This window comes from Ischnura elegans, chromosome 9 (genome assembly GCF_921293095.1).
Source record: "Ischnura elegans chromosome 9, ioIscEleg1.1, whole genome shotgun sequence".
NCBI lineage: Eukaryota > Metazoa > Arthropoda > Insecta > Odonata > Coenagrionidae > Ischnura > Ischnura elegans.
In genome coordinates, this window is record NC_060254.1 from 111,068,286 (window position 1) to 111,077,468 (window position 9,183).

Consider the following 9,183-nt stretch of genomic DNA (forward strand, 5'->3'; position numbering starts at 1 on the left):
GCATTTGAATCTATTCTTTCTTTTTCTCAATTTAAATTCATTTATTCCATTCAATTTTTATCTGGCATTGTTCGGGATTAATTTCTGCCATTGTTTGATCGGACCATTTTGTCACAGCATTTGTTCCCCGGGAAATGTATCTCGACTAACTGCGTATCGTCAAAACGGTGAAAATCGGAAAAATTATGTACTTCACGCTTTTTTAGCCCATAAAGCGTTGTTATTTAGCATTTTAAGTGAAATCTGTTCACTTTGTTTAGACCCATTTGGCTCACATTCCGAGGCAGATATCACTCGTTTCGTTCGATTATTTTCACTCGAGTGTATTTTTGACGTTGCTATGTCAACTAAGCCACCAACTAAACAGATATTGCTGAACGCTAGCGAATATAATTTGAAGGTTCTCTTGAAAATATCTGTATTGAAATCGGGTTTGGTGTTTATGTTTTGATTGCGCTCGGCACGACATATTCCACCTTTCCCTTTCGGCAACATTAGACCCATTCTAAAGATGAACATCGAGATCAGGATATTTTTCTGACCATATGCTACACTTCTTGCAGCATATGACAGAAAGGCTATTCCGCATGCAATGGTACCTTGGATATGGATAAGAATTATAATTAAAGAAATAAACAATTAATTAAAGAATATTGCTTAAAAATCTGATGAGTATTAGATGAATGAGGTCCTAATGTTGTACTCTTCACAGAATACTTCGATTTATACGCTGTTTTTTTAGTTTTATGAGTATTTTTTAATATTTAGCACCAGGGTATCTGATGAGTCGAAAACTGCCTATTCTTGGCGTATGGATGATTTTGAAAGGAAAGACATAGGAAAGAATTCGGTATTAGCGAATTAAAATTTCTTTTGGAAGAATGTAGCTTTTGAAGCGTTTAAATTGTACAGGGTAATCCCATAGTGTCTTTGTTAGCGGGTTACGTGAAAGGGAGTTTTGAATTCTCACAGCTTGTGACTCGTGTATTTTGGGTATTTTATGAACGCGTCTTATTTCTGCAATCCAATAATGAAGCTATTATATACAACAAAAATGGCGGGAAAAGCACAATAAGCGTGAACCAATCAGGTTACACCTGACCATGGATGGACAGGGGCGCTGCCAGGAATAAAGGCTGGGGGGAGGGTTTAGGTGCAACTAATACCGGGGTGTGAGGGGGTATGGGATACCCACCATGATAAGCGGTAGGTGCGAGATTAGTAAATTGTGGAATTTTAAGATAAATGGTTCAAAATGGCGAGTTTTACGGCGTTCTGAGGGATATTTTATTAGTCGCGGATCGAAAGGTCGGATGACTTGGACGACATCAACCGGAGGAAAACCCGAGAAACTTTTCTGCACGTGATACCCCGGGAAAACCTAATATCATACATCCTCTTGCATGTTGGTGATTGGTCACCCCCTGCCAAACACCCTAGAGATGACTCGCAGGGTATTAAGTAGATGTACTTTATGGAGAAGGTACGAAAATGATTGTAATCTAGATAGTCCCTTGGTTAATTCAACGCTGCTCTCCACCCCATTCTTCCGTCTCCATCTATTCTCCCCACCATCCTTTGCTCTCATTTCGCTTGCTTTGTTTTTTGCCGAAACCTTTCGCGCGATCTTTGGCCTTGCTTTAAAGTTTTCGTCGGGTATCGTTAGGGCTTGGGAAGGAGATGAAAGAGCATCATTATCGAGGGGTTTACGAGGGTTATTTTTTATGAGGTGTCGGAACGTAACTTCGAAAGAGGAAGCGGAGGGCGAGAATCAATATTTTCTCGTGTCGCAACTCTCTAAACTTGGGAGAAAACATTGTCTTTGTGCGTGCATTATGGGTTCAGTTGCCTCGTCTCTGTGTGTGCCTGCATGCTGTTTACTCCTGAGCCAATAAAATACGTTGCCCGTTTCAGGGATGATTCTATACATCTTGAGGTGAGGTGTTCACTTTCAGGAATACAATGAAATAGTATGTATTCATATTTATCCCTCTGTATTATACTCGATATTCCTAAGTTTGTTGTAATATTGGAATGAATACATTATTTCTAAATAGATTTAAAATAGACATGGAAATTGGACACCCCTTAATAAGCTTAGAATGGACTCTCATCTATTATCATCTATTGATTGGATCGTGCTTGACAGAATATTTATTTCAAATCTGAGAATTCTAGGGAAAATAATACTTTGAAAACTATTTTTACTAAATATATATGCTTACAAAAAATCAATTGATGAATTACAGCTTTCACTAGCACAAAGGTTCTCAAAACTATTACTACATCCCATCCCATTCAATTCGAAAACCTTCCTAGAGCCTCTTCGCGGTAAAGTTTGTGTGCATGTGAAAAGATTAATACTACATTGAAAACAAAACATGTATTTTTACCATCACAAAATATTGTATGTTTCAATGTAAAGAAATACCGACAAAAGAAAAACATCGGCAAGAAGAGCTACTCTAGTGAGATGGGTGGGATAGCACTTTCTGTCCTAGTTAACCTGTTCTTGATTGTGTTTCAGTATGGACACAGCGTGAGTGAGTGGCAATATCAAGTTTATTGCGGTGTTTAGCCTATTTTTAAAAGGGTTGAAAATGCCTTTTCACAAAACTACGCACTCAAAAGAGAAAAATATAGTCGAGAAACTGCCTGTAATACTGTAGGGTACATTTTAAAATATTTGATCCACAAGGATGACCTGTCCATATTGTTTAAGTCATATTTGGCGAGTGAATTGTTTAGTTTTTTTTATATTAAGGTTAATGTTAAAAAACTACCACATCAAATTAGTTAAAGAAGAGTATGGATTTTATTTACTCAGAGATATTTTTAACCGCTATCGCGCTACCAATTCCCCTGAAATGTCTTAACTTCCTCCCGTTCCCTGTAGGGGGCGCCCTCCACTTGGGAAACCCTACCTTAAATGATTATGAATGCACTGAAAGAAAAAATTGGCTGTTGTATCCAATAGTTGGATCCCACATCCAATTTAAATGGTTACTATGGCCCCTTCCAGTTAGTTGGATGCTCAGAGTAAGGATTGGGGTAGAGGGCGCTTTCAGGCTGCGCAGTAGCAGATTCTTGTAGTCAACATGGTTACCACGTGATCGTGGGAAGTAGTGCGGGAATCCCTTGTGGGAAGAATTGTGGGAAGTGTGGGATGTATATGCTGTATATGCGGGATCTTGACTACATGCGCAGTAGCCAAAGCGCACTCTCCCCCATCCTTACTCTGAGGTTGGATGAGGGAGCCATTTTAAATGGCTGGGTGAGAAATGGCTGTGACAACCAACTCGTTGGATACCACAGTCAGCGTCGTTGGGTCTTACGTCCATCTATATTGGATGCCGCAACCTTGCGAAATTGTTGCCGTAGCGTTCAATGAATGGGTAATATTTCAACGGATATTATTATTAATAGTGACACCATTTGAAAGTAACATTATAATATCCTTTCGTGGCACTATTTCCGACACTTCCTACGAACATTAGAGTCAGAAAATGCATTTATTTAAATAAAATGTTTATTTACAGAAAATTTCGGGGTTCATAATTTTCACTGCAACTTGTTACCTTGAAGACTTACTCACCTCGGATCACTATCATGTGGAATTGAATGCCATAAATAATGCAAATAGGTTAAATGATGTAAGAAAGCAGTGGTCTTTTATAAAACGTATTTAATAAAAAATGAAGCAACTTTTTAAAGAGAAACAAACTTGCAGGTGAAAAATTTTGTTACACAATATCTGAAGGCTGCATACAATTTTGCTGCTATAGTCCGGCATTCTCACATAAATTACAGGCTGAAAAGATATTAAGTTTTCAACATTGATGGAGTTTACTATGCTGGTTTCAAGAACTTCGTAAACATAAAACATTTGTCGAAATCCAAGGTGTACAGAGCTTTGTAGACGAAACACTCAATCATTTTCGTTGGAAATTATTCTGTCCACTTTTCCAAATTCAGGAAGGCTGAAATCGTCGAAACCAAATGCAAGACATTTTCCACTTCGGTAACGAGTGAACTTCCTTTTCACCCAAGGCACCTCAAGGCAAGCTGACACAAACTCACGGAGAATTTTCCTATAAGTTCACAGTGTCCATCAACACCTCACAATCTTCCACTAAGGAACTGAAATAAATATATAAAATATTTACATAATTAAACTAGCCTTTATGATTATTGGTTATACTCTTTTGCAATTAGTTACCAACGTTTTAAATGAAAAGGAAGCTACTTCCTACTCATAACTAATGCTATTTATACAGTACATAAATCAGCCGTAACTTCTTGACATGTAAGCATCAAGAATAGCTAGATCAGGAGAAAAATGATTTTAAAAATTCTGTGGTTTGTTACACCTTGCAATATGGATACGATAGTATATAGGTCTGTATATCCTCGATTTGAGTTCTAAATTTCGTGATACATAGCTCTATATTACAGTTCATACGCATTGTAACGTTTGGTATTATGTTTATGTTTTGATTTCAATTATTTATTTGATGTTTATGTTTGGATTGTTGCCAATGAGTTTTTGAAAAGAGAGAGGGAATTGTTGAGAGGGAAGCCAATTAAATAGGAGCTGGAAGGAAGGAGAGGAGAAAAAGTAATTGTGATATGAAATGAATAAGGAGGTTTTTGGAAGAAGCTAGTGTCTGATCTTACACTTTTATATTATATAATTTTAGGGTAGAGTCCTTCGCATAATTAGTGCATCAGTGTCTGTATTTTTACTTGTACAGTGGAACTCAGGTTATGCGGTGTGCATGAAATTGCAATCCAATCCAATTGAAATTGAAATCTAATGGAAAAGTACTTGAAACTTTTCATCAATGGATTATATGAGAATACATACATTTCATTCAGAACTAATGATACTGTGGTACACATGTATTAAGTTAAAATGCATTCGTTTTATTAGTAACGAAATGTATAATTAATATGGTAGTCATCAAAATTCACCGGAAGTACTTTCGAGAAAACGTATGGATTGAAAAATACAATATCCAACCTAAGGATAATATCAACCCACAAGATAAAATCTTGAACGGTGAAATAAAATAAGAGTTATGCATTATAACGATACACAATAGGCAAGCTTACCGGTAAATTTTTCCTCGAGAAGGTTCAGGCCCAAAGCATCAAGAAAATCCTTAGCTCGGTCATCTTCTCGTATTAAAGTGCTCTAAGATATAAAAAAAGTATTAAAATTGGCATTGAATGACTTGCGAGAGCAAACTTAAAAGCTAATTACTTACCACAAAGCACGCCAAACATGCTCACTTACGAGTTGTTTATTATAAGAACTGTTTGGGAGTCCGTCGCTATAGTGATGACTGACGCAGAAGCGATAATAGTCGCCTTATCCATCGAGTTGGCTGTGGGATCCAACTATTGGATGAGGGATATGTTCGAGATTGGTGTGGGGACCAACACTTGGACACTACAACCAAGTTATAATTGTCCAATTTAATTAGATATACCACCTAATCGCGTTGGTTGCCGTGTCTGTTACAGTGGATACTGCATCCAACTTTCACTTATCCAATTAAAACTGGATGTCTCATCCAATCCTTTTTTTGAGTGTGAGTATAGTCTTCGAAATGTAATTGAATAAATGAATAACTCGAGCATTCAACTGAATAAGGAGTCAGTTTACAATCGACTGTTTCGGAATATTTTGGGTGTCAATTCGTTTAAACTATATGCACTATTATCTTAGTTTTTGTCACGGTTAAAGATTTTTTTCGTGTTTTTATATTGATACTTTACACTTGTTCACAAAATCTTGGCGCAGCGATTGTGTTTAAAACTTGAAGGTGAGCAGTAGCTAGTTTCCAACAATTAAAAGCGCCGTAACTCAACGTGGCCTTGCCCCGTACTTGAGAAATACTCGATGGAGAGAGAGAGTAGCAAGACAGATAGCCGTGTGTATCGGCACCCAAATCAACTGTCAACAGCCCTCTAGAATCTACACCACTATTGATGTGTTGTGTTGTTGGAATATTACGCTTATCTATCAAGGTAATAACTAGACACGTAAGGCCGAGTTCATTTTTATTGTGAAACCATTGCGATAAACTTTTAAGCGCTCGGTCTATTATTTTATATATCGCGCATTATTCATCGCATAAAAAGTGTTTAAATTTGTTCCATTTTTGGTTAGTCGTGTGCTTCTCAGCGATGGATAGAGTGAACAAGGGAGCCTCCAAGTCTCGACAATTTTTTTTCTCCCCTACAACACTGCATACATATATCCAGTTTCTCTGACATCGCTGTAGAGTATGGCCATTTTCTTTGGCCTCCCAATTCGTCATCGTGTGCCTGTGAGCGATTGAGGTCAGCCTCCTCTCTGGATGGTCAGCCAAACGTTACCCCATCATAGCATCGAATAGAATCCCCTTTGTGGTGTATTCATGGCAATTTAGTGGACTAGACGCCGCCTGTGTTCTATCCGTCGCTCCGGGCACTCACTTCAAACCATAGATAGCCATTGCTTCAGGGCATGTCTATCACATAACCCATCCCGGCAAATATTCTCAGGGGTCTGTGAAATCGACGATAGGTTGTAGGTCAAAGTTTAATCAAGTGACTATCTAGTCGCGCTATTCTCTCCTCTGAATCGGCTATATTTTATCTTGTCCTTCACCGCTTTTTTACATATTCTACTCAGTACTTCTACTTGTTGAAACCATGGTCGGTTGCTGAGTTGTGACATTAAACGTGTGGAAATTACCATTGTGTGCTTCTTCTTATCATGGATATAAAGAACTTCCACAAAATCGAGCCGGATAAGATTTTATACGTCAGTACTTCTATTGAAATATTTGGAAATTTTGATCAGTATGACCCGCTCTATCTTTTTGAAAATGTTCTTCCAATAACCTAGAATAAGTGTCCTGAGCATTGAATATTATATTTATCGGTGTTCGCTGGCGAAAAATACGCCGAAAAACAGTGATTTTACTATGCACGAGTTATCCCTGTGGGATTCCCCATTGTGATTTGTAATCATCATGTGATGCAGGAAATAGTGATTTAATAGTCTTAAGTCACCCAATAAGAGGGGATTGTGGCGTCGTTTTCCACCGTAAAACCGTCATTTTAGAATTTACGACTATCAATTGATACGTCCGCATTTTGGAGTACGTGTTTGGAATACGTGTTTCCAATTCATGAAAATAATCTTGTGTTTTGCATTACAATATTTTGATTGCAAATACCAGTAAGTGAAATTTTCTCTTATGATCAGGTTTCATCCTCTGAAACTTAAAAAAATCCGGTGTTCGTTAGTGTTCGTTCGCCCTTCATCTTAACCAAAGAATTACTTTAGTCTCGCGATCCCGACGACGCAGCTTCGCGTTCAGAATTCAGCGCCACTGTTGCTTCGATGTATCCACGTGCGAAATTAAAAGGATCGGAGCATTAATTAGGAAAATAAATCTCCAATAATGGTAGGCATATAACATTGCAATATAAAAAGAAATTTAAAAAAAACGGCGTTTTTCTCACGACAATTTTTCGAGAAAATTTAACGTAAACAAATTTGCTGCTATGGTTTTCTTTAATCTTTTCTTTACTTTCTTTATAGTAATCACCAAAATCTGATATTGGTGGCAATCATTTTAAACGTGTATCCATATTTAACTTTTAAATTTCTAAAAATAATATTGATACAGTTAAAATCATGATAACAGAGTTAGAATATTGTATTGCCATCCTATTCTGAGTTATCCTGAAATTTTCAGGTTGATAGCTTATCGGAAAGTGGGTTACAATTGAGTTGCAAGATTCGACCCGTAATAGATGACAAACAGTAAAGCGAGTTTTCAAAAACGTTTTAATAAAAAATACTTTAGTTCGCCATCAGTTTGAAAGCATGTTATGTTTAACTATCCAAAGTTAATTAATTTGGATTATTTTAAACACCAAAATGAATTATAACAATGTCACATAGCAACAAAATACAAAAAACAGTACCATATTTCAATTGAGGTTGGGGCATTTTTTCACTGCTCAAAAAGCTTTTAATACTATTTATCAATGTCCATGAAATTCACTATATTATTTGTAATATTGCTCATTCTTACTGTAGGCATCTTCTTCATTTTCATAATTATTCATTAAGTCCTTGAGGGAGAACATTTAATGTTCGAAACATAGGTGAACGAATTGGCGAATATCTATTAATAAACCTAAACCTAAAGAAATATGCATGCCATTAATAATTTTGAGGTGGGAAACACTTGACTATTTATTTAAAATACCTCTATTCGGCTGGTTTTCAATCATCAATGATTTAACAAACGCATTAAAATATCATTGACTGGCTATTTTATATCACTGTAAAATAGCAATAAGTATGTAGCTTGTTTTCACATTAACGCGGTGTAATTAAGATTGGGTGGAGCGAGACATGTCCAGTGGGCTGCTCATCCAAGGGTCCCGGGTTCACTAAGCCTTCGAAAACTTCAACCAAATATACTGCCAATCGGTGCGAATTAACACAGTGAAAGGGACTCACCCTTCAATGTGTGAAGTTCATACGCCTGTCGCTTGCCTGGTGTGAGCCCTACCCTCACCAATCAAAGCCTAACCTGTGGCTGAATCATTTACTGAGTAATGATAAATATTAAAAATGAAATGTGGTGCTTTTTATTTCAGTTCTCAAATACCAAAATATTAAATCTCTCAAATGCGATTAATGAGTTTACCATCGAGTTAAGTGCACTAAAATTGCAGAACAGGGTTCGGAAAACTTATCTTGATCTTGAAGGCAGCGTATTAAAATTGGTTCAGTGAAGTGGGGGACCCTAAATTTGAGAAATCCATGCGCTAATGGATATTTACTAGGGCGAGCTCTACCACCACCCATGGAATAAATCTTTTGTTTCGAAGCACTTAGCTAGCAGAAGTGCGAAAGGAGAAATTTATTATCCTCACAAATGACAAATCGACTTCTTTTCCTTCCACGGATTTATTTTTTGGTACAACATTTTTTCAAACCCAATTTTTTTGTACTTGCACTTGCAAACCCAATTCTTTTGTACTTGCAATTTTTTTGTACTTGGGGTTGAAACATGTTGTACCAAAAAAGAAATTCCTGAAAGAAAACGAAGTCGTTTGGTCATTTGAGAACTTCAACTTCCTCAAAGTTGAGCCGGAAACCAT

The 9,183-nt window shown here is 37.0% G+C and overlaps 1 long non-coding RNA gene across 1 annotated transcript; it reads right to left on the minus strand.

Moving 5' to 3' along the window:
• Positions 1-4,100: 4,100 nt before the first annotated feature.
• Positions 4,101-5,680, minus strand: LOC124166010. The gene is made up of 3 exons (XR_006866378.1): positions 5,271-5,680; positions 5,116-5,197; positions 4,101-4,140 (listed from the first exon to the last, which is right to left on the minus strand). It is a non-coding gene; the product is annotated as an uncharacterized LOC124166010 (long non-coding RNA).
• Between the last annotated feature and the right edge of the window lie 3,503 nt (positions 5,681-9,183).